We start from the raw sequence: 27,061 nt of genomic DNA, 5'->3' as shown, positions 1-27,061 counted from the left end.
ACAGGAGAGAAAACAAAAGTACAGGAGTGGGAAAAGGAGTAGTGAAAAGGAGAGAAGAAAATAGAGAACGAGAGCAGATTAACAAGTAGGAATAAGGAAAGGAGACCAAAGAGGCGAGAGGATGACGGGGAGAGGATGAGGAGAAGAGGAAGGACAGGTGAGAGGAGGGGAGGAGAGGAGAGACAACAAAAAAATGAAGAGAGTAGAGGTGATGAGAAGAGATAAAGGGAGGAAGAAAAGAGGAGAAAGAAGTGGGAAGAAAGGAGAAGAAACAAGACGGAGAGGAGAAAACGTGGAGGACTGACGATCACCAACATTTGTTCTGAACTTTTGTCAAAGACAAGGCACCTGAACGCCTCGTGATGCATCACCATGGATTCAGTTTGTGTGTTTTCGTCGTCTCTGTTGTGTGTGTGTGTTTAGCTGCAGATTGAATCCTGCCCACAGGGCTACAGTACGGGCTCGTGGGACTCGGAGGTTCAAACAAGACCCCAGAGAGAACAGGCCCGTTTTACGCCTGCTAACAGCTCTCCCTCCAACACACACCGTCTCTCTCCCTCCGTGTGTTTACTCCCGAGCTAATTGAGATCTAATTGCTGTAACACGGTGTAAAGCCAAAGCCCAAGCCGTCACCGGGGAAATACCGCTAACAGCCAGCACCTCCCGCAGGGGATTGTGGGTAGCAGAGATGTCAGAGCTGCTTAGTCTCAAAACAGAGCCTATGAAAACAAACTTTGCCCCCTTTGCAGATTCAACAAACGACCACACAGATAAAACACGCATGACAAAGTTGAACTGCCCTGAAAACTGATTTCAACAAATCTGCTTCGTATTCATCAACTTAATGTCCTGTGAAATCCATCCATCTCCTCACGTAGTTGACCACAAACAATTTTTTTCCCCCACCACTTTACGACAGGGTCATCTTGAAGAGTGGTGATGTCTCAATAAAGCAAAGCAGCAGATTTCAATCAGGTATTGAAATAAGCCGAGCTAAGTGCTTCTATTTGCCTCAGAGGCGGATGTTGCCTCTGAATAGAGAGACGATCATCAATGGCATGAAAAAGAGATGAGGTATTGATATAGTTATGAAACCAAATGTTTCAAAACATGCCACATCATCAGCACAGCAAGATGAGGTATTAAATATACATCTTCCTTTCACAGTGATTATAGAATTACAACTGAGAGAGAGTGATAGGATGCAACTAAAACCCTTTAATGATCCTCAGGATGTTTGCTTTTTGTTTGTGTACAGCAGTCTGCTATAGAGTTGAGGTTATAGGACAACACCATTGGTTTTGCATGTTTACAAACCATGCAGTGTATAATTTCTCTCACAGCAAGCTATCATGGCGCTGTGTATTGGAGGCCTTGAAGGGTTTTGCTACTGATGCAGACAGGAGATGACTAGAGGGCTCTTGATACATTAAGTTCAAGATTCAAGGTGATATTTTTCTCATCTGCTTTTCTATATTTTTACCATTAAATATCACCCAGCAAGGGGCAGCAAAATAAAAATAAGGAAATAGTTGCATTGAATCCCGTGTTCCTCTCACTCTCTGTGCAAAAATACTCACTGATACCAGATGCATTGTGTTGTAATTGCATTAAACTCTTATTTTAGGGATATGGAATATGTGAGCAAAAAACCTAAAACAACGAGGGTCTTAAAACTAGATTTGACACAATACCCTATTTAACATTAGCAAACATGACTAAGATCCACCTTGAGGCCATTTAATAATGATTTAGTTTAGTTGACAGCACATCTGGGGCTTTTAAGGTACCTGGAGTTCTGGGGCACTTTGCCCGGTGACTAATCTAGCCTTCAATTCTACTGTGATTTATTTGTGTTTTAGTTTGTGTTATCCGTTGTTTCACTATGCAAGCGTAGCCAACCACTAAGCATGTAGCATAAACCTTTGCGTTTGACAAAAGCATGGTTCAACTGTCATGATGTAACCTAAGTAGCTGAGCCATTTTCATGTCAATTGAGCAAACATGCCAAACCATCAGCATCAGCTGAGGAAAACAGTGAGATACAGTTGAAAGCTCTGGATAAAGCGAGTGAGGGAACCTTGAACTGCCTTCTTGGAACTGCAGGAATTCTTTTTTTTTAATTTGCACAAAGCTCACATGATTGGTAGTTAAGGCGATAAAACGGTCAACACATTGGTATCGCTTTATGTAGTTTTGGTTCTTAAACGTTTAGCTCGGGATGGAAAGTGAAATTAATGCTTTCGCTTAATAAAGATTACAGTATTAATGCTTCACTATCCTAACAAGCATGTATCACCTGCCCAGCCCTCCCCACCGCCTCATGATTGATCTATAAAACCAACCAGTTACCACTGTCAACGCCGATAAATCAACCAATCACATGCATGGATGTGTTTAATCACACATTAGTCTAATGCATATCTCCTGCTGTTTGGGGAGCTGCTTTTACTACTCACACACGCACACGCACACACAGAAACAACAGCCCAGCAGAGCAATCTTCCGCCCCATCAGTGCGTTAACTTTCTAATTTACTGTGTTCTTGAAGTGGAGGAGGTGGCGAATGAACGTTCCGAGGAGGAGCCGGTCCCTCACACAGCAGGGGGCCCCCTGGGAGGCCCCCTGCAGCCAGGACACACACACTCAGACAAGTCTCAGTGTCACTGTGATACACACACCGTCTACTACACAGTGGGTGTCACTGTGACAAGATTATTTTTGAGCGTGTTTGCATGCATTTACTCACCTTGACAACAGCCTGCTTTGTGCGTTTCAGTTGCGTTGTTGAGTTTTTAGGCACAGGTAGGCCAGCTGTAGCCTACTCATCATAATAATCCATGTCTTCCACTAAACAATAGTTTGAAAAGTACTGTTACATTCATTTTCCTAGAAAGAAAAATGGGACAGTAATGTTGATATTTGTAACACTGTACACATTGTACATTGTAACACATTGTACTTACTTACCTTTGGAATAAGACTTGAAGCACTTCTTTACAGTGTGAGACTGCAGTCTTATTCTGCCAAACATAGGCTAGGCTGCGTATTCTGCCTCAAATTGGCTGAAATTTACAAAAAGAAAAAGAGAAAAACTTTTTACATTCACTGTCCTCTTCATATATGAATGATTTCCCTCCACTTAGTACCACAGCACAGGTTATTATTGTTATGCTAAGATCCACAAGCTAACAAAGTAAAGTAGGGTTTTACATGATGCAAGGAATTAGCCGTCTGCCCCAAATCATAGCTTATTAAATCAAAAGTATTTGTTATTGAAGAAAAGAAAAAAGGAATTGCAAAAATGTCCTCTCTGTATAGTGTTTTAGCCAACTTTTAGGGAAACATTTTTGATACAACTTTAGCTAGCTGGCTAATTTTGCTAGCTTGAAATGAACATGGCGAGCCAACATAGTTTGCTGGCTCACTCAAACCTGCAGGCGTAATGTCTCTTGCCAGAATCAAAGCTGCTACCCTCACAGTTCTGCTTCAGTGGTTGAATCCCCTTAAAACTTCTTCGTCACAGAGACCATGTCCCTGTTTGCTCTCAAGTCATGCAGGAAGACCTTCAGAGATCAGGATGCAAACACAGAACATGTGTGATGTGATGAGATGCAGTACGGATGGATGGGTGTGTGCGCTCTGCGGGCTGGTTAAAACATCAGCAGGAGTGTCAGGGCAGGGACAACAACAGCAGATGAGAGAGGCTGAGCACCAAAGCAGCCATGGAAATCCTCCCTACATCCTCCTCCTTCTGCAACCAGATCCCTATGAAATGGAATCATCTTTTCTTTCACCACCTCTTTATCTCATCCCATCCTCCTTAACAAACCCCTTCTCATCCTCTAGTCCACACATGTCAAACTCAAGGCCCGCGGGCCGAATCCGGCCCGCCACGTCATTTTATGTGGCCCGCGAATCCGCCAGCAAAAAAAAAAAAAAATTGATTTTGTTATTTTATTTTTACATTAAAACTATCACAGCAGGTGGACAGGAGAGGGAACAGCCCGTAAAGCGGTTTTCCAACAAGTGATTGAGTTGAAAAAGATCGACAAATAATCCCAAAATGTCCACGAAGAGAAAAATTGATGCAGAGGGAAGAAAATGTAATGAAAGATGGGAAAGCGAATACATGTTTGTGCTTCAAGGAGAAAAAACGGTGTGTCTTCTGTGTTATGAGGCAGTGTCGGTGATGAAGGAATATAATTCACGTCGGCATTTTGACGCCAAACACGGAGCTAAATTTAGCCTCCAAGAAAAACATCAAATTGTCAAAGAATTAAAAGGCAGACTGCAATCACAGCAGAATATATTTACAAAAGCTACAGCCCAGTGCATGCTAAAGGTATGTGAGCAGGTGAGCTCCGATCAGACATTTTACAAATGTCAGTTTGTGAAGAAACACCATCGCAGACCGAGTTCATGAACTAGTAGCAATCTAACAACACAGCTAGCTAAGAGACGAGCAGGTACTCGTCTTCTTCATTAGCTGTTGATGAAAGCACAGACAACACGGACACAGCGCATCTATCCATGTTTATAAGACCTGACTCTCAGTGAGGAGCTCTTGGATGAAGCTGCCATGCACGGGACGACGACAGGGACATTAGTGATGCAGAGAGGTGACAAAAATAGCTTTGAACAAAGTTAATGTAATAACTTGTTTGATATTTGTCTTTGATATTTTCTTTAATAGTTTGATCTTTGATAGAGTAATGTGGGTTTCTTAACCCTAAATTAGAATGATTTATGTTATAATAACAGAAATGTGCTTAAATATATTTTTACATTTATATAACTGCATGTACAATATTTTTACACTTGAATAAACAATAATCAAATGCAGAGAGAGTTATTTAACAATATGTTAGGGAGTAGTTACAGTTATACAGTCTTAGAGTTACAACCGGCCCTTTGAGGGAAACCATGATGCTGATGTGGCCCGGAGTGAAAATGAGATTGACACCCCTGCTGTAGTCACTCCCTTGTGCCCAAAGACCCCTCTCATTGCTCCAATGTGGAGTTCATTTTATTTCTGTTTTTTTCTCTCCAGTCTCTCTTCGAGGCTCCAGATGCTCCTCCGACGGTCGCTCTCATTTTCATAAAGCGACGACGTTGCGCAGAAAGAGAGAGTTAAACAGGTAAGTCACGGGGAGAAGGGAGCGAGAGCGGGAGAGAGATGGAGAGACAAAGGGAAAGACGGAGAGAGAGGGAGCAAAAGTTAGTGGTCAGCAACACCACGGGCATCATAAATCAGATTTCCCACAATCCCCTGCGGAGGGGCCCTTCGCTCGGCCTTCTGTGGACACGCTCAGCGGGGCGCGGAGCATCGATTGGCGTCGCCGCGCCGATGCTGACTGTGCCGGGTTCGGGAGGGCGAGAGGGGCGAAGGGGTGAGGTGTGTATCGGGGGGGGGGGGGGGGGGGATGTGTGTGTTAGTGGTGTTGTGAAGGGGGTGGGGGGTGGGGGATTGGGGGGAGGGTAGGGTCTTGAAGAAATCTGCCTCAGCATCAAACTAAAACAGCAAACCAAACCCGGGAAAACGTAGGTGTGTGTGTGTTTGTGTGTTTGCGCAGGAGAATGTGCAGACTCGTGGGTAATTTCCTCCCCCATCAGCACACCCTCACTCACTTCAACACTTGCCCCCTTCTTCTTCCCCGCTCATCACAATCTTCTGCCCACTCACTCGGGGGCAAACAGGGGGAACAAGACCTTCTTGCTGCAGCAAGGTTTGTGTTGAGAGGCCCAGATCCAGCTCACACAGCCCGAGGGCATCTGTCGACTTCAGCACTGGACCCCGGAGACGAAACCCAAACCAACATGTCAACTTTATCCGTCAGTATGTGTGAATAGACCTAATGTCTTATTTAACTCAACTCAAGTGAGAGGCTGGGATGTTACAGTGTTATAAATGCCTCCTTTTGGTTTGTTTAATTATAAGAGCAATACAATTATTCACGTGAAAAGTCCCTCCAATGAATACTACCGAGGTTTGAACATTATTCTGAGGTACCAGAACATTGTTCCTGGAAAATGCAAGTTGAGTTTTTGAAGATTTCCAAAAGCAACTTTTCAAACAATAAAGTAGGAAGTTTATACGGCTAAATTCTTGAAGCAGGAAGTGAGGAAATGTATCGCTCTATGTGGTTTGAATGACGTGACACGATAAATCACCAACTGCATAACTGATCAACTGAGCGGGTGAGCTTGAGCATCTTCTCCTTTATTCTCCTAACTTCTCCACCTCAGCCAAGTTTTTTTGGGACAAATTAAAACTTTTGATTATTCCCTGCATTGTTACACAGGTCTTTTTTGTTTTTTAATTGTGCATAAAAGATGTATATTTAAACACAAGTACTGTCTTCTTGCTGCCAAAAACACTGTGAAGGAGCTGCATGGTCCTTCCCCACTACTACTACAACTTCTCCTATCTTTCCATCCCTCCCTCACACTCCTTCCCTCTCTCTTTCTCTCACTCTCTTTCATAAATTTCATTAACAGAGAAATCCCATTAGCTCCCTCTCTGGCCCTGCCTCCCAGGGTTAACAACTTTGCTTAGCCATGTAAATTCAGAGCTTAGTCAGGCCGATTTTCCACACAGCCACCGTCGGATGCACGCTGTCCCCGTCACATTTAACGCTATCTTTAGATATGTTCATGTGTGTAAAAAACGCATTTGTGTGTGTGTGTGTTTGTGTTTGTGTGCACTCTGGGCTCAGGATGTGAGGTCCGTGTAAATCTCTTCCAGCAAATAAACTGGATACTGTGTGTGTGCATCTCCATATATATATATATACATACTGTACATATTATCAGGGTCTGGTGTATGAAGTGGAGGTGGACAGACACTTATCTCCCGTGGGCAGGACCGGGGAGTCTTACCGCTGGCCTTGCATGGCCCTCCTCCTCCCAAGTCTTCCTCTGACCTCCTCCTTCCCTCTCTTAGGCTGTAACACACAAACCCAGGAAGATTTACTCCACATTGGCACCGCCGTCGGCTCGCTGGCTCCCAAACAAAGTCAAGCCGCTTAAAGTGATATTTCGCTTCAGGGGAACATTTATATTCTCTCTGTTATCACACAGGTATGTCCAGGAATTGACTGCTGCCATGTTCAAGCTGTTGCTGTTTGTTTTTTTCGGACTCACTTGTAACTCTAGTTATTTTGGGCTGTAAACTGAAGAAGAAAAATGCTTTCATGTGGGTCAGTTGCTGTGTGAAGTTTTTAAAGATTTCTCCAGGGAGTGCAGGTTGGAAAAAAACAGTTGAAAATATGCTGATTAAGAGAATGAAAGCAAAATCCTCTTCCCCTCTTGAGTTTCCCTTCAACTGGGTATTTTCAGCCTGAACCCCAGTCCAAACAAAAGGGAAGTTGGTTGGTCACTAATGACTAGTCTTAATAATCGGGTTCTTTAGGACTGCAGATCGGTTGCAGGGCTTTGTTTTCCTTGGAAGTTTATTTTTGACGGCGGTTAACAAAACAGTAATGTGGAGTTTGACCAAATAAACTTCCATGATCAAACGAAGTAAACTACGTCATCATCTGCTGCACAATCCATAGGCTCCAGAACGAGTGAGTAAGTGGATCTTGAGTTGCTTCGTCAGTTTCTTATTCCAGGGTCAAGAATGAACTGTGAAGGTCATGAAGCGTTTCACGCCGCGAAAATGAGAAAAAGTTTATAAGAATATCTTACCAAAAAACGTATGTATGTGGAAAAATAATCAACTTCTTCTGTCTATCCGTACGCTTGACATGTTCCTAATACTTTCACCAAAATATGTACGTATGTATAACATGATACAGCTTCAGTGCATACTCAATCTGTAAAAACCCAGCTAACAACCACTCGGTGTCTAACTACATATGCTTGAATTGGTTGCAAGCAAGTGTCAAGGGTTCAAAGTGGCCAACAGTTTATGAATTATACTTTAGTTAGTTATACACTAAAGAATGAATAATGCAAAATCAAAACAATCTTCAGAAGCCAAGCTACAGACGTAAAATCTCTGGCTCCAGGGGAGAGGATTTGACCCATGAACAAGGAAACATGTCAATAACGCTTGAGGGTCAGAGTTCAAGTGGCATGAACCCGTACGCTCCATTATGAAACACATCTCAGAGGTTTACAGCAACAATGTGAACCACTTCCTGCCTCGAGCGGTCTGAGCGAGAGGGGACGGTGTCTTCGGCGGTCAGCTGTGACTCCTAGCCGGCCAGGTTCACTGCTCACTCTCAGGTGCTTTTTCACTCTATTTTTGGAGCAGGCCGCTCAATGGTTTCCTGATTGATTGTGATCCTGATCAATGGCTGGCAGTGGCTGGACTCCTGTCCCAATCCTGGATCTATAGCGTCTCCCTCCCCGCAGCCTGCACCGCTTCCTTCCTCTTCTGGGACTGAAAGAGGTTTATCAATGAAGTTCAGCTCCCACTCTTCTGTCTACACACTCCAGCCATTTCCTGACCCAGTCAATGTCCTGTCTGTCTCCTGACACACATGTTCACTGAATAATGATCCAGAGGGAAAAAGTTGCACCAACCAAAAAACCTTGCCCAATGTCTTCGAATACTCTTCAAAGGGTCAACAAACAAATGACGAACAAACATGACTTCAGCGATAGTCATGCAGATCATTCCTGCCACCCATTGAACCAAATCAATAAAAACACAGAATATGCCTTGGTCCTCTTTTTGGATTAATTCCACTCTTTTGCCTTATATGTTCTAAATACCAGCGTATCTATGTTGCTGCATTCAACATGTAGCTGTGTCAGATTTTTCAGGATGAATAGGTATGTGCAAGTGTGTTGTTGGTTGGAATTGCATAATGCATTACAGAGTTATGTGTCAGATAGGTCAGACACGTGGGTCATTTTGGGGTACTATACTTATAATACTTTTACAGCTGTGTCCGTACTGGTTGTGTCCTAAACCTTCCCTGCTTTGTATATTCATGCACATATATTTTGTGTATTATATATATATGTTACGTTATTTGTAAACAAGCATGTCATTGCGTTGGTATGCACTGCTTCTAATGCATATGAAAATAAACGTACGATGTGTATGGTATACCTGTATCTATTATATAACGTAATGAATATGAAACATAAAAAGTATATAATACCCTTTATGAACCGTATCCAAATATGTTTCTCCAACCGAAATTGGTAAAACTAAAGTTTAGAAGGATTTTCTCAAAAAAAGCTGTTTTGCAAAAAAAATAAAAAATGATTGTTCAGGCAGCTGTGTGCATGGTTTATGATTAATGCTTTATCTTGAACCAGCCCATCCAGCATAAACAGAATTTAGCATCTAGGCCTCACCGTTTAGGAGTCGTGAGCCAAACATAAAGTGATGTAATGACTCACTGGATTATACAATAGCTCCCATGTGCTCCTGGACTGAAACAGGCAACATTTTCACTTCTGACGAAGGATCATAGGTGTTCTTTATAAACGTCCACACCAACAACTGACAATTCGGGCATGGCCCTGTGAGGTGCTTTTTAATATATGTATTGCTAATAAATAGAACAACATATACAGATCTGAAAATATAGCCTCCTTGGGAAAGGTAAAAAACAAAATGGAATCATGCTACAGATATACACTCACATACCTGGTGCACACACACTTGCTTGTCACACTCTAGTTGGCTGGGGCAGCGAGGAGCAAGGGTGGGAGGGGTTCGTTCACCCACTGTGAAAGCACTTTGGACATCCCTGGGATGAGCGAGGACTGTCAAATCCGTCCTGATGGCATTGCGGCTTTCCTCTGTGGGATCAGGCCTGGATGAGAGCCGGCTGCAGAGGCCCAAAGCCGGGGGATTCAGGCCAGGGACTGGCCAGCGGAGCTCGGCTGTCAGTCAGAGCAGGCGGGAGCACTGAAACTCTTCAAACAGCTTCCACAGGATCAAGAGGGCCACTCTCCACGGCTTAGAGGGAGGCTGCTGGAGACACAGATTTGAGAGGAGAAAGAAAAGGACGTCATGTGAGACAGCATGAAGTCCACAATCAGGCCTCAGCCTCCAGCTTTGAGCTTTTGTTTGAGGATAAAGAACAAAACAAGTTATTTAGATAAAGATTATGTTTCTGTGCAGAGGGCGATGATAAGAAAAGTAAACAAAGAGGCGATCAAGTGGTGGATGATGTTGGTTTGATATTTTTAACAGAGGCATTGACTGATATTGACTGGCTGTCTGTTGTCATATCCAATGTTTGACCGGGTCACAGATATCACACACACACACACAGGTCCCAGTAAACAGTGCTCTGATTAAAACACTGGTTGAATTACCTTCACAAAGACTGACAAACACATGCGTGCATCACATGACATGCAGATCAGTACCACTCAAACTGGGTGTAGTGACAATGGTCTTAAGTGGACCTGTGTGGGACAGCAGGGACATGAATAAGTGATGTCAATAAAATCACAGGGAGCTGATATACACACACACACACGCACACACATCTACACACACACAGTGTATACACTGTACAAGCCATGAGGACATTATGGCTTTAGAGACGGACAATATGTTGATCACAACATATAAGGTTAGGGTAAGAGTTAGGATTAGTCTGGTAGCGGCTATGATTCGTGTAAATCTCCCAGAAATGAATGAAAGTCAATGTAATGTCCCCCAAAAAAATGTCTGTGTGATATGTTGTGAGCCGCTCTTCCGTGTAACCAGTTCTCTTGACAAGATGTCTTCCCGTCCAAACTTCCCATCCAAGTTAGCTTTCAAGTTGAGCTTGGGTTCATTCCTGAACTTGGGAAGCTTTGAAGCACCAGAACAAGCAAGAAAGTGGACCTTGAATGTTTTGGCAACTTCTAATTTGTTTTACACATCACGTGAAATGCACGATATGTCTTCTGTATCACATCCAGTTAGCACACATGCATGATTTGTGAATCCTTTGTGCACAGTTACACAGTCTGAATCATGCGCAGACATCAGGCCGACTCCAACAATGACGATGAAATAAAACACGATCACAGAATGTAAAAATGGCGACAACAAATAGTGTACAAATTTGTTGTTTGATATTAAGCAAACATATTTGCTCATTTAGAAAAAATGCAGATTTTTTTTGGTTAAAATATGATTGATGGCTTGAAGTTTTTTCTCACATCTTTCTTGACAGAATGAGCTCCTAAAGCCTCGGAGGAGAACACAGACTGGAAATCCTAGCAACTTGACCTATGACCTGTCACCGTGCTCAAGAGGGTTGACAGGAGAAATGGGTGCATGAAGAGGGGAGGAAAGAGGCGGGGGAGGGGGGGGGGGGGAGGGTTGTGGCGGGTGAGGAGAGGAGAGGGAGTTTAATTTTTCAATAGGACTGTCAAGGACACACGGCGGTCCACCCAGCAGCTCCACTAACCTGAAAGAATGTGCTCAGAGACCAAAAAGAAGCAGGTGTCCTCTTAACACATCTGCACGCGTGTTCCTTTCTCCTCTAAAGATTTTAAATACCGCAGAGCGGCTTGAGAGCTGTGGCAAAGTATATGGTTTTCTTAGAAAGATTACAAAAGAATCTGAAAGAATAGTTTATTTATTTATTCGCTCTGCCGTAGCCAGGGGAGCTGAAATGAAAGGACACATACACACACACACACACACACACGCAGGCATGCATGAACACACACACACACACACACACAGACACACATTCCCTCCTCTTCCTCCCTGTGTAGCTGTTAGCAGAGTTTCACATGTGTGGAGAAGCTCCCAGCAGAGACGGAGGGGAGAAGAGTCGCGGGGGTCTGCCACTTACAGCAAAGATCACCACAGTGAAAAATTTATATCACACCAGGCCCTGTTTGCATGTGTGTGTGTGTGCGTGCTTGTGTGTGTGTGCGTGAGTGAGTGTGGTACAGGGAGAAAGGGTCCTTGGGGGAGGGGGGGAGGGGCAGTGAAGGAGCACTTAAGTCGATCCATGTTGAATGAGTGAAGTACATGTGTTACTGTAATGCCCCAACATTCATGTGCATATGTTGTGTTTACTGTGTGGTGCTCCATGTTTATGCTGAAGTTAAAAACACTTTTCCATCCTGTCAGATATCTTTCACTCCATCCATCTATACATCAGTCCATTTGTTTCTTTATTCCCCCATATGTCTTTCCAGCCACTCATCCATTCATCCATCGTCCATCCATTTATATGTCCTTTTTTCTGTTCATCCATTTATCCGTTCATCGTTCCTTTCATCTACACATCCATCCATCCATCCATCCATATGTTACTTGGTTCCAAATTCACACAAATTCACCAACCAGGATTTAACTAATAACTTGTTTGACACAATGAAAAGAATGTAAAACAAGCTTTTCGGGGAGGCAACGTGAGCGCAACATTTCCCCACATGCAGCCCCATCAGATTTGATTAGGATTAGACTGAAGCAAACAGGATGACATTCTGTGTTAATCTCCCCTAAACTCAGTTTAGCTCTACCATAGCTGACAGCTGAGGCCCATTTGGTCCGAGAGACGGCCGGTCGCTGCAGACATTACCAACATCGCCCTGCTATCTCCGCGCACACACATACACACACACGCGCACACAAACACACACACACACAGTTTACAGAGCTGGGAAGGCCTGGAAGGAACGTAGTGAATTTCTACTGATTTCTATTAAGCCCCATACCTCACTTCCCATATCCCCCTTGCGTCTTCTCTCCTTTGTCCCTCTCCATCCATTCCCTCTACGTATGGTCCATCAGCACCCTCCCCTTTGGCCCAATGACAGGGGGGTCCTGCTGATTGACAGGTCGCTCATCAGGAGGGACGTGTTCAGCCTATTGAAATCTACTTATTATCAATTATTCACAGACACACCTCTCTCAGTCTCTCAGTCCTACAACAACATGGCAGGTAGAGGCTGAGCGAGTTACTCAGTGGCTCACACAAACAAGCACCAAAACACACTCACACTGTGCATGCACACATTGGTACTCTCTTTGACATCATGCTTTCCTCAACCCCGACATTAACCATCTCAAATGCATGGCTTACCCCCACCATTGACCTCACCTTAAACAAAGCCTAACTGTAACACTAAAACCAAGACTTAACCCTCATACAGCCCTTTGAACAAATGAGAGCCAGAGACTCCAAAACTGTTCTCACAATGTCTAAAACTCAAGCAGGTCCTCACAAAGGTAGAAGTACAAGAATTTATTCAAATTTCACCAGTGGAAGAAGTGCTGAAATCCTTTACTTGACATTTTTTGAACATTTCACTGAAGTAAAATTAGATTTTAAAAAAAATACTGTCCCATTCATCCATTCATCCATTCTTCTAGATGTATTATTGAATTATTATTATTATTATGGATCACCACACATAAGCAGCATGCAACATCATCATCAGCAGATGGTGGTAATGATGGTTATGTGCAGTTGACCCACATTATTATTGGATTTTAACAAAAACCTACCAGCCAATGAGAAACAAGTGCAGTACTCTCTGTGATGGTGGCATAAACTACGGGACGGGAATCAGTTTAACAACTTTCTTATCTCATTTATCCTCATTAAAAAACATGCTTCACATCGGTGGAAAAAAAATGAAAATGAAAAGCAGATTGAAATAAATAGCTGACATAAAAAATTGAAATGAATAGGAGTATAAAAATAAAACAACCAAGATAACGTTCCCGGATCCAAGCCTCCTTCTCCTCCCATTACATCCCCACTGGGCAAATAAAAGGATTTCCAGCTTTGTGTAGAATGGAGGACATCTCCTGTTCCCTTTGATGCCTCTATTGAACACTTCTTGTTCTCCAAGGTGAGCTAAACGCCTCCTCTCTCCTCCTCCTTCAATCGTTTCCTACCTCTTAGCTTCCTATTAACCCTTCCAAACCTGCCCCCAAGTCCACCCAAATCCGGGCTCTGGAGGAGACAGGCGGAAATGAATCAGGGGGCCGAGGAGGGTCAGCAGAAAGGCATGATGGGACTTATCATGGAGCACATATGGGAATTGTGGGGGATTTGAGCGGGAGCGTAGCGGACACAGGAATGGATCAGCCTGTGACATCATTAACCACGGGGGAACTTCCATCCGCTTGGATTTCTGGGATTTCTATAAGCCAGACGGTGAAGGGTTGGGATAGGCCGACTGGTCGGGGGGGGGGGGGGGGAGATTGAGAGACAGGAGCGTTTGAGTGACCGAAAAGCTGATATTGTGATTGAATTTGAAATTTAAAAAAAAAGAAATTTGGAGAAGGAAATAGAGAGCTACAGAGGGAGATTGTTATTTCTGCCTTCTTTGTACCAGCTTTTTTTTCCGCCTCCGTACCTCACGATAAACTGGATAAAAACATCTTAAATAAACACACATACTCACCATGTGAGTGTGCACCCCAGGCAGAGTTTGGAAGTGTCAGTGGATCGGTTTGTCGCCGTCAGCAGGTCTGGCTGCTTGATGGTCGCACTTTGTCGAGGTGTTGTTTTTTCTCCCTTCGTTAGACTCGGCGTTAATTACTAATCTCACGGTCCAGCGCAGGACACTTGTGCTAACGTTAACTCTCTCTCACTAATGAGGGGGAAACCAGACAAACAGAGGGGATTTACAGCACAACACAAGCGCACTATTGCATTGTCACACTCACTAAAACAGACACACAAACATTCAGAGAAAGAGGAGACAGAAGCTTTGAGAGAGAGAGAGACCAGCAAAGATGAATATATATATATATATATATATATATATATATATATATATATATATATATATATATATATATATATATATATATATATATATATATATATATATATATATATATATATATATATATATATATATATATATATATATATATATATATATATATATATACCAACTCATATGCTGTGTATATAAACTACACACTAAAATATATAAGCAGAAGTAATTGGGTCCAGATTCAGGTGTTATACTTTTATTTGTCTTTTATTTACAGTTTTTCCTTTTATTTTGCTTTTTTGTAACTTTTGCAAATTCTTCTTTTAAATGTGTTCTAAATAAATGTTATTATTATGCTATTATTAACGAGTGCACAAGCTCAAACACTCCACAACACGCTCCATGCATGTTCCTACTGTACGTACGGTACACACAATGCAAGCAGCAGCATGCTAAAATGCTTCGCCAGCAATTTGTCTGTCCCACGCCAGATGCAGCATCGGCTTGGGGCAGATATCAACGGCCCCCTCACACACACACACACACACACACACGCATATGTGCACACACACAAATAATTTTGTTCCTCTACACTTTTGAGGACCTCCGTTGACATAATGCATTTCCTAATCCCTAATCCCTAAAGTTGAATTTATTCTAACCTTAACCCTAAAACCAAGTGTGAACCCTCAACTGGCATTTTGAAAAGGTCCAGACGAATTGTCCTCTCTTTGCAAAATGTACTCACTTTCACAAACATGTTCACTTTCAGAAAATGATGCCGTTTTCCAAAAAGACACGACTTTTGATAATGTCTACATCTTTCCTTACTTTCACTAATAAACTTCCAAAAATGTCTCACTTTGCAAAAATGCCCTCACAAATGTCCTCACTTAAGGTCCAAAACTCAAAGTGGTCCTCACAAAGACACAAGCACAACAACAAACACACATACGCACACCCCAATCCTGCCTCGGTGTGCTGCCCCCCTGAGGGACGCCACAATTAATGACCCTACTGATGACCGCATCAGTGCTGGTGGGATAGCTGCCGTCCTCTGCGTACACGACCAGAGGTAAGCTGTGTGTGTGTGTGTGTGTGTGTGTGTGTGTGTGTGTGTGTGTGTGTGTAATCAGGACGGTGCATATGGAGGGAGGCCACTCTGGACCCAGGTGATGTCACACAGCGCTGTCTGCGGCTGCACGTGTATTAGCTCACGCATGTGTGTGTCGTCCACACTTTGCTCGCTTGTTTCCCAGCGCCAGGTGACGGGTGTGTATAGAAGGCCCGGGTGTGGGTTTTTGCTGATGTGTGTGTGTGTGTGTGTGTGTGTGTGTGTGTGTGTGTGTGTGTGTGTGTGGCGTGTGGACGTACTTGTGTGTCAGAGGCAGACGCAGCATTTTAAAGCTCGGGCTTCAGCACAAAGAGAGCTGCGCTAGCTAACCATCAGCGCTTTAGCTGGAGCGTCCACCATTGAGGGGGGTTGTGGGGGTTGGGCTACCTGCCCCCCCCCCCCCCCCCCCCCCCCCCGCCCGGGAGCTCCCTGCCCACCCCCCTGTGGCCGCGTAGCCTGGCAGGGTGATGAAGGAGAAGCTGTCAATAAGAAAACAGGCCACGCAGAGGTTCAAACAAACTGCTGTTAGAGACACAAACTAACAAGCCTCCGGCCAAGGCCTCTTCTTCATCTCTCTTCTTCTCTGTTCTTCTTCTTCTCTGGTTTTCAGTGTCTGCTTTTTAGTTGCTCAAAGGGTCCTTTAATCATGCACGTCACAGATTCCACCCTCTTCAGCACTTTGCCCGTTTGATTACACCTGTTTATGTGCTGGTGATGTTGTTTGCTCAGCCACTCTGTGTGTATGTGTGTGTGTGTGTGTGTGTGTGTGTGTGTGTGGGTTCATGTCGTTGGTGTGAATGCGCGTGTGTTCTCTTAAACCAACCCGCTGACACAAAGTCTGTCCAGTTTAGATACCGAGCTCCGAGCGCATTGCTGAACTTGAAACTCTCCATTTCTTCAAAGTTTACACTGACATAAGTGCTCATATTTACACTCTCGCTCCGCTCCTTCATGTACACGTCACCTCGGTGTGTGTTTTAGCTGCGGGCTGGACTGACATTACACATCAGGGCAAAATCTGGATTTTTTTTTGCAAACAGACAGAAGAGACAAGCTGCCGGGTCAAACTTCTTCTTCTCATTTTACTTTGAGAATGTGGGGCCAGTAAGGACGGACTATCTGGTCCAATATAAAATAAATATATGGATGCAGATGACTAAAACTGTGCGGTTAACCCAAACAGCATGTTTATTCAAAAACTATCACCCTGTCTTACCTCTATTCCTGCTGTAAATTCATTCATCCATCCACCTTCCAGGAATCAACACCTTATCACCTTAAAAGGGGCCAAACTGGTACGCTGCTATTTCTGCAAATATATTGAAGAATATTTTCCGTTACAACTTGGGTGATGTATTTAATGTTTAGGTAATAACACTGTTGTACTAACCAAAGTGATAGATAAAATCTGGGGACACAGTGACATCACATTAAAAGTCAAACAGAATAAGCAACACAAGCGATCCGATTGTCTGACCTGAAATCTGACCTGATAATTGGTGGTGAGGTTGGTGAAATCAGTGGCAGATATGGTTGACAGAGGAATAACATGCAGGTTATTATCTTCGGTAGTGTCGCCCTGTGGTTTTGGTGGCATCTCTGATATCAGTCTTTGGTGCTGAAGACAGTGACAAACATCAATGAGGTTGGAGTCAGAGTAAATCGGAAGGATGGTGAGGGTTCAGGTGACCATGAGAACCCTTTGATGAATCCTACCAGACCAGGGTGGAGTCACATCCTTGGGCCATTGCCAGGCCTCGGTGCCTCAAAGAGCACTCGGTTATGGGGGGTTGGCCCGGGCAGACTTGGCCCAGAAGCTGCTGCCCTTAAGATTCAGATAAAACATATTGTCCAACAAAGAGAGGAAGAAACTTCAATGTGGTGAAAAACAAAAACAAATAGAGATGTATTGGATTAAAAAAGTGCAAGAAGTACCATGGGGCAAAATATGTTAGTATTAACATTCAAAGTCCTTCACTTCTTGAAGATCATGTTAATGCGGTTTTGAATTAATTGAAAAGAAGAGTGAAAGAGTTTGGTTACCAATCGACTTGCAGGGGTCTGCGTTGGCCGCCTGAACTCTGGATATATAACCTGACGAGTGTCCCCTGCAGTGAGTCCCCTCCAGCATGTTGTCATGCAAGCCTGGGTGTCCTGTGACCTTAGATGCTGCCCATGATTAGGTTTTATGAGGCCTAATGAATGCTTATGCATTCTCTGACCAGCTGTGATTAATATTGATGAGATCCTGGGATTGCTGACATGCACCTTTCCACAAAGGCTTGATTATGACCCGTGCATGTTAACACATTAGTCGGCTTGAAGAGGGGACGAGAGGGGCGGCGAGGTGGCGCTTCTCAGCCTGAACATCATTGCAACACTGTATTATAAGTCATGGTAATGTCAAAGTGAAAGTGGTCATCTGCAGTAGGAGTGAAATAGCAGGTAAATGAAGCTGAGACTTACTACATTAACAGTGGTCTCGTGAAAGCCTGCAAGTGTGTTGGAAAACTGATAAGCCTGGCAATGTGACATTCAAGCAGAGGTCCTCACTTGTCATTTTTTGCAAGTCCAAGTCTCAAGTCTCTTCTGGTTGCAATGACAGTTCTATCATCTGCTGCATGCCATCCGATCTGCGCAGCACACTTGATAGCTGTATCTAAGGAATTCAAAGCATGTGCTGTATCGTCATCACTCCTTTTATCTGTTGGCATACAGTATCAGTATTTTAACTTTGACACAATACCTTGAAAAATATCAATATTTGTATCAAATATATTATTTCCGATACCACTGAATCAAAGATGTGTTAGTGTGGGAGCTAAATTAGTTATTTTGCTATCCAGGAACTGTATCTAAAATAGAAATTTGTATTAGAACCCACCCAACCTCAGTGGTCAGTTTAATTTTGAATCAGTGAAAATTGTTGCCTCCATGGGGCCGTGAAGGCCACATAGTTTAAATCTATTTAAACTCATTTGCTCTTTTTTAAAAAGCCTAAATCTGTGTATTTTTGGGTCAAAAGTGAAAATGATGAGCCTCAACTTAAAGTTCTTATTGAATCTTAAGAAATACATGTGTGCTTGGCAATGAGTGGAAAATGCATGAAGGATCTCAAAGCCGACTTATTCAGGTGAGTTAGCTGGCAATCATTCACCTGGATTTAGCCCCGCCTTGAATAATTCAAGAAAATGGAGGTTAGAGACGGACTGTCCCCATTAGAGCCACCTGTCCATCACAGAGCTGTCACACAGCATTCTCATATATTTACTCTGCATCACAGTTCAATCCACTGACTGTATCTATTAATTAGTAGCTCTCCCGTTGAGTGAAGGTAACAGCACTAAAATCAATCTCTTCTACCTGCAAACACAGAACGAACACTCACAATGTTACATCTGTGTCCAGCTGTTTGTGACTCACTTGTTTTACAAAGAGACCAAACCAAAGAGAAACTGGGAGCTTAAGAAAGAGAGAGAGAGAGAGAGAGAGAGAGAGAGAGAGAGAGAGAGAGAGAGAGAGAGAGAGAGAGAGGAACGTAAAGGTGGAATGACAGGTGCGGAAAAGGGAGGCCTGAATAATTCAGTGAGTGGTCTGGCAAGATTTCATCTCTCTGTTGATCACTCTGTTCATATTTCCTGCTCCTGCTGCTTTTAACTTTCCTCTTCATCCTCCTGTCTTCAATCTGGACCCTGATTTTCATTTCGTTCACTGGTTTTAGTCACATTTTAAACACCATCATCAGTTCATTTGTACTATTTTCCATTATGTTGTTGTGTTCTGGCCTGTCGTTTCTTAGTTTTGCCTTTAAGGTTTCTTTTCAGGCAAAATTCCAAAAACAGCCAAAACATGATTGTGCCTTTAAAGATAGAGTAATATAAAGGGTAGACCATAGAAATAGAATGGGTGTAGAACGGACATTCCCATTCAAATCAACGCAGCACGATGGTCAGAGCGGAGACCATTTTCACTCGTACTGTTGCCATTGCGGCCGTTGTTGCGGGCTTTTTACCATATAAAACTAAAGTGACTTACAGAAAGACTTACTGAGGTGAGGTTTTCAGTAACGACTCAAACGAGCAGCGGAGCAGGTATGTTACGAAGTGAAGAGAGCGAGAGCAAATGGGTCAAATATAACAACTGAACATGAGCGCATGTAAATCTGCAAAAAAGTTTTACAGCAAACTGTCCTTTACTCCTTTTGATCTACTTTATTCTGGTTTACTTTAATTCTTCTGTCTTCTACTTTCTGATCTGTTTCGTTCCCTCTCCGTCCTCCACCTTGTCTTTCCTCTTATCACGTCTTTCTCCTGTGTGTTTAATGCCTGCTGACTGTGCATTTCCTCATCAGAGTTGATACTCTACGCACACACAAGGCTATCTATCTCTCACACACCACACACACACACACACACACACACACACACACACACACACACACACAAACAGACAACATCGGTGTTCAGTCTCTGTGGACTCTGAGTCACAGCACAATAAGCATCATGGGAAATAAACTCCTAATTAGAGACGGGTAGGGAGAAACTGCGGTGACGTGCCCACGACACCCTTTAAATATTTTGCTTGTTTATAAAACCAGCAAATGTTTATGTAGCCTATAGGAAAATGTACGTGTGATTGAGGAATATGAAGCTCGTAGTGAGACAACACGGAATAACTAAAGTGAATAAAGATAGTCAAGGAGAAAGAACAGAGAAATAAACAGTCAACAGACATAAGAGAAGGAAGGGAAGACTGAGGAGGGAGATAAAGATGTATGACATGCACACGTGATGTGAGAAGAAGCGGGAAAGTGAGGTTTAATGGTGAAATGTTACTTCTGTAACCCGTGAGGCTCAGGTTGGCTCAGTTGGGTTTCTTATTGGTCAAAGATCAGGTCGCACTGCTAGGATGTCATCAACCCGCAAGTCACCGGCAAAAGTGCAGGTTGCCAGTTTTGGCAAAGGTTTTGGTGTCTGCACAGGCGGGATGGTACCAAACCTGGTAACCTCACTGTGATGCCGTCAGGAAGCGAAGCACAGTCATTGCCTCCAGCTGTGGTTTGCCTACAGAAATACACAAACTGATCCTTATTTTGTGTGAGGATCAAACAAACAAAGATTGTTGATTTGGGAGTGTTAGAGGAATTGGGAGGTGTACTGTATGTTCAGTCTAGCCACAAGGCTCTAGGGAAGCCAGTCAGTCCACCACTTTGGTTCAGACTGAAATGTCTCAACAACGAACGGATGAAATGCAAAGATATTTTGTACCGACAGTTACAGTCTCCAGAGGATGAACCATACTGACTCTGGTGATCCTCTGACTTCTCCTCTAATCAGGTCAACCTTTGACTTATTTCGGTTTGTGACCAAATTCCTGGAATGCTCATGACATTCCCATCAGCTTCAGCTTTACAAGTGTTTAGTGCTAAAGAGCGAATGTTACTTTGCTAACATGATGAAATAAGTCACCATGGTAAACATTATTTGCTAATAGTCTACATCAGGGGTCTTCAACGTTTTTCAGGGCAAGGACCCCCAAACTGATAGAGAGATGGAGCAGGGACCCCCGACTATATATATTGTATAAAATTGTGTTTTATATTAAACTGGGCCTAGTGCCAAGTATAAACATACCTCTTTATTGTGCATTCAATACTAAGCTATTCAAATAATACACAGGTTCATATATTCATGTTTTTATTTTAAACATGTGCAAGGTACAGTGAGTAGGGAGGCCGTGCCACTGCCTTTTATAAACATACCTTGTCAACTGATACCAATGCCAATATCAACATTGTCTGTCAATTGCATGATAATCATGCACACAAGCTATTCAAACTGACGTTTTCATTTTAAACATAAATGTGGAAACAAAAAATGTGTGATGGCCTGCCATGCATAAAGATACCTGTTATCTTGCATACAATACTGAACTTTTAAAATAATGGACAGACTCATGTTTGGGCGAAAAAAATTTTTTCGGACCCCCTGTTGAAGACCTCTGGTCTACATGTTAGAATCGTGATTGTAAGTAGCATATAATAAAGCACCAGGGAGACTCACTGCTAGCATGGCCCTTTTGTTGGACAGAGAAAGATACACATATTTCCAACAATTTTGAACTCTTCCTTTAAAAGTGGTTTCAATTTTAGATAACTTTAGTACTCTTTCTGAACACATACACATCATGTAATGGCATTATGCAAAGTGGCATGAGTCAAGTTTTTTTTGCTTTAACTTATCATTTTGAGGTCAATTTTAATTGCATAATGTAATGGCTATAGAATAAAGACACAATCTGCGTTTGGATAGGTTCCCTATAAGCCTCGCTTTAACTATGTAAGTCTGTCTGCCACCGGACACAATATCCCAGGAAATGAAGGCTTGATTTATGGCACAAAGAAAGTGCAGCAACCGTTGCGAGAACATCGCTGCCAGACAGTGGAAAAACCAAAGTAACTGGAAAAGAAAATGCAGTGTGTCCTGTGTTGTTGGTAGTTGCTGGGCTCTTAGTAAAAACGGAAAGTGATCCGGTTGTCGATGTGACGGCGCCGCCAACAATAATATCACTAATACCACTTGGAAACGCTGAGTATACTCTCAGGAAATCAGCCTGAATAAAAATATTTGATATTTGACACACTTTGGTGGAAAAGTGTGACATCATGACCAACCTAAAACATTGTTAGTTGTAGCCTCTTACAGTACAGTGACTTTTCTACATATCATTAGAATCAGGGAGAAGCCGTCAGGTGTCCAAAGGCCACACCTTAGCACGCAGAATCCTTCCCCGGGGCACGGCTGAGCTGGGATGATGGTGTGAAGTGTGCCTCTAAACAAGGTAACTGTGGCGGTTTATGTGTTATGATACTCCCTGAAACACAAGTTATTAATTAAAAAAACATTGTGGATACATGCTCCTAGTATTAATGTGTACGCAGTGTGTATTTCATTCTGCCCGGCTGGAGTGAGAACTATCTCCTTGGTAACTCAGCACCTTTCCCCTCTCTCCCTCCTGAAGTTGACCTCCCACTGAGTGCGCTGACACCCCTGTCGCATCCCATCCACCCCATCAACACACACACAAACACACACACACACACACACACACACACACACACACACACACACACACACACACACACACACACACACACACACACACACACACACACACACACACACACACACACACACACACATGCTGCATGCCTCATGAATATTTAATCAGAACTGGTCTTATGACATGCAGTATCAGACCAGTGCAGCAACATCCCCATCTGAGCCCCACTGAGAGAGATTATTACCCGTCAGAGTGCAGAAGGGACACGCCCTCACGCACATACAAATATACTGTGTGTATGCTTAAGTTGAAATGTTATATTATTGTGTGACTAAATCACCTATATATGGCACAAATAAATAGCATCTTTCTATACATTTTTTGTATGGAATCATATCCTCTAAAATCCTTTGTTTCTTTTTTTTATGTAATCCTTAAAATCCCTCAAATTCTAAAGGTTATTGTTTTTTTAATTATTTCTTTTTCAGAAATCACATTTTTTCCCATGTTGGTTTACGTATGACCTTAGAGGCTATTTTACCCATGAGCCTCAGCTGCAAGAAGCCAAATACAAAATGTTTCATGATCGCAAACCAATGCTATTGACTGGATAAATAATAATCACAGGGTTGACTTATCTGGTTTGCTGAAGCATTTAGTCACTATGGCCTCTTTAGCAGGTGGATTTGCTCCGCTGTCTTGGTTTAGTTTTTCTCGCAGGACCCCAGCATGACATTATGGTCATGTGATGTTTTAATCAAACTCTGCACATACATCATTCTGCACAGTTAAGCTTAAACATCCAAGTGACATGACAAGAAGCAAAACACTTTTTTTGAGGTTCATTAAGCTCAGTGATTGTTAATTACAAAATTGCACCACGGGAGTCGTAGTTGACTTCTCTGCTTTATCTTTTATGTCTACAGTCTTTGAACTTTTTATCGAGGAACCAGATATTTTCTAACACAGTTGTTCATCTTTTGTTCTGATGATTCAACCAGGAGAGCTGCAGGACCATCTAAGCCTCCAGCTGTTAGTCACCTGACATTGTGCTGAAAATGAATCAGACTTTACTGCAGGAAAAAGCCAGAAAATGCCTTCTCCCACAGATTCCTCCAGTGGATTTCACACAGCTGTCACTCATTCCTGGTTTTCCTTCCCAACATGGTGGTCTGACATGATGTGGAAGATGAATCTGTGTCATCAGGAGCAGGGTGAGCTCCCTCTCCAGGGGGGATTCCCAACCGCTGCCCTCCTGACAGGTTTGATAAATCTCCACCTCCCTGCTACGCCGGACGCAAATCTTGAGGTTTTAACCAAACGCACCACTGATCCATCTTTCAGAGGAGCTGGAGACGGACTGTGGGACATTTCACTAATGAGAGACGTGACATTTCAACCTCAACTTCAGTCCAGCTCAACCTGACAGGCTGCAGATGTGGCTCGTCCTTCTGCTCTGTGGTCAAAGTCAACAGAATCCAGCGGTGGACCAAGGATTCAAATCTTTGGTTTTTAAAAGACAACAAGGTGAGGTAATACCACAAATGTATGCAATTATAAGTAAATAAGCCTCCTTGAAATTTATATTTAAATAAGTTAAGGATAAAAAAAAATTAAAAAGATACAGAAGACATGAAGTGAAAGAAAGAAGGAACAAAAGAAGGATTTTGGAAGAAGAAAAAAGAAGTACGTCCTCAGTGAACATTTACTCATCCAGGCGGCATTATGGGTGCTTCGCATATTTGCTGTTGTTACTTAGTTGTACATAAACTTGTATTTTTAGCAGACAGGGTAACATCAACATCTTACTTACCGTTAAAGGGACCTAGTCCAACAGTCCAGTGCACCTGCACAGTAACCGCTCTACCCTAAACTCCCATAACAACCTACACATCAAGTGTCATGTTTTATCATAGACTTCTATACAATTGGACTTGTTTTTCAACCAGAGGAGTCGGCCCCTGATGGCCATTGAGAAAGAATGCAATGTTTAAGGCACTTCAGCATTGGCTTCACTTTTCAGACACAGAGGTTGCCGCCTGGTAAAGACTAAAGTATCCTTCAAAAGAACTAGTTTAAACAACGTGTCGTTCAGCCTCGTCGGATGGCAAAAAGTGGCTTCAGCTGTTCCACACGGCCACACTCAAAGATGTGACAGGCCTGCCGTCATTGAAAGGGGGGAAGATGCAAACATTGTTTACGCAATGGGATTGAAGGCACTCACCTCTGGACAGTCTTTATTCAGACTTTGATCGTTGTGTGAAGAATGAAATGAGCAAGCTTTTTCCCCAAACTCTCACCTCCATCACACCGAGCCAATCACTGTGTGAAATGGACGCGGCCGTCAAACAGAAATCAGAAGTGTGTATTTAAGCAGATAAAGTAGCTGGATGATCACCAAAGGTCAAAACAAGGGCGGCTTAGAGAGAGGTTGGCAACGTTCTAAAGCTTTGGAGGTTTCCAGACGTTTGACGCCAAGCTGCATAGTTTGGGTGTCAATAAAACCTGGAGAGTTCACAGAGTCACTGCTGGAGGGGAACTTTTTTCTCTTCTGTTTGAGTAAATGTGATTGATCACTTCTCCTTTTGGCAGAATCCATGAACTGAAAGTGTTCAAGAAAATGGAAACACTGAAGTTTATGTGACTCAGAAAATGTAATTATAAAAGCCTTAACTGAGCCAACACAAAGTGAGACACGGTATTCTTATTGTTTCTGAAAACATTGGAACAAATGTTTTTAACCACCAGTGACTTTTTAACTGCAATGATTATACCTGTGTCTTGGTGTTCTCATATTGTATTGTATTGTATTGTATTTTATATATTGTCGTTGTATTCGTTGCTATATGGACTCATGAGTCTGAAATAAAAGTTGAATAATTATCCAAATACTTACCACAGAGCGCGACTCTTCTTTTAAGTTGAACTCCACCCAGACTGTAGTTCTGCCTCCAACCCTAACCTGTAAACAATCCATTCACACTAGACGAACAAACAAGAACCATGATTTAAGACAAAAACACCGATGTAGTTCGGGGTTTGTGTTTTATTCAGACGGTGAGAATGTTTTTGGTCTCCGTCCTTAAATGTTAATAAAGGCCATGCAAATTTAATCCACGTAAACAGGGGCAGGTGAGTGGACGGTGGAGGATGACTTATTCATGGAGGCCTATCTGACCCAGACCTGCTGGCAGTGGGGGCGGGGGAAAGGGGGTGCGGGGCAGGGTGATGTCTGTCCAACCGCTCATCGGGCTGATTGCGTGTGAATGTCACCATGCTCGATTGCTGATCGACACCACCGAGAGAATTACAGGTGGTTGAGTCAACATGAAGACATTCTGTGGGAGGAACTGATGAGGGCGAGTATGTACAGAGAGTCTCCTCGCAACAAGAGACGATGATGCACCAAGATGTGGCAGGTTTCTCTGATCTCTTCCTCCTCTCTGTGTTTATCAGGTATATTATCTATTTTAGTTTGTAGTGAAAACCTGTCGAATATTTATACTCCATACCACATGATTGCCAATACATAATCTGTGCGGTGCATTCTTAAGCAACAGCAGCATCACTAAAGTGAACTATAGTCTTAAATTGACCATCGTCCACAGAGTGGATGTGTTGTGACATATTTCTGCTGGCAGACTACATTTTCTGAGCTAGCATATGATTATTGATCAACAAACTTGGAATCCATACTTTTTGCATTGTAATCAAATAAAATGCATAATTAAATGAAGTGAGGTTCCCTTCGTTGTGGCCTGATAAACTAAACATGGCTGAATGTTAGGAGTTCATGGAGCAGAGGTGTGGATTTTATCAAAAAAATAATTCTCACTTTGAGAAACAAGCACAAAGTGTGTTTTGGGGGATTTTAATGTAAAAGATTACCTAGGTGTCTATTTCAAATGGGCTAACATTGGTTAAAATGTGTCCACATATGTCCACATATGGCCGCTTAGCAAACGTAATCCACTGATGATAACTGATGATGATACAGGCATGTGAGACAGTAAATGGAACTTGAGTGGTGATGGTTTGGTCAACTATAATAAGCTTGTTTCCACAACATTTATATCGCTATATTTCACCAGGCGGCCGGTTGTACAGGATCTCCTCGACACATTATTCATGGCAAACTTAAAAAGAGTTATTAAAAAGCATTACATCTGTTTTTTGTGCCACAGCTTGTTTACCCCGCACCTACTCCCAAAA

This window comes from Anarhichas minor, unplaced genomic scaffold (assembly GCF_050575085.1).
Source record: "Anarhichas minor isolate MPS153535 unplaced genomic scaffold, ASM5057508v1 ptg000096l, whole genome shotgun sequence".
In the NCBI taxonomy this organism is placed as follows: domain Eukaryota; kingdom Metazoa; phylum Chordata; class Actinopteri; order Perciformes; family Anarhichadidae; genus Anarhichas; species Anarhichas minor.
Note: the sequence above shows the minus strand (reverse complement) of the source record.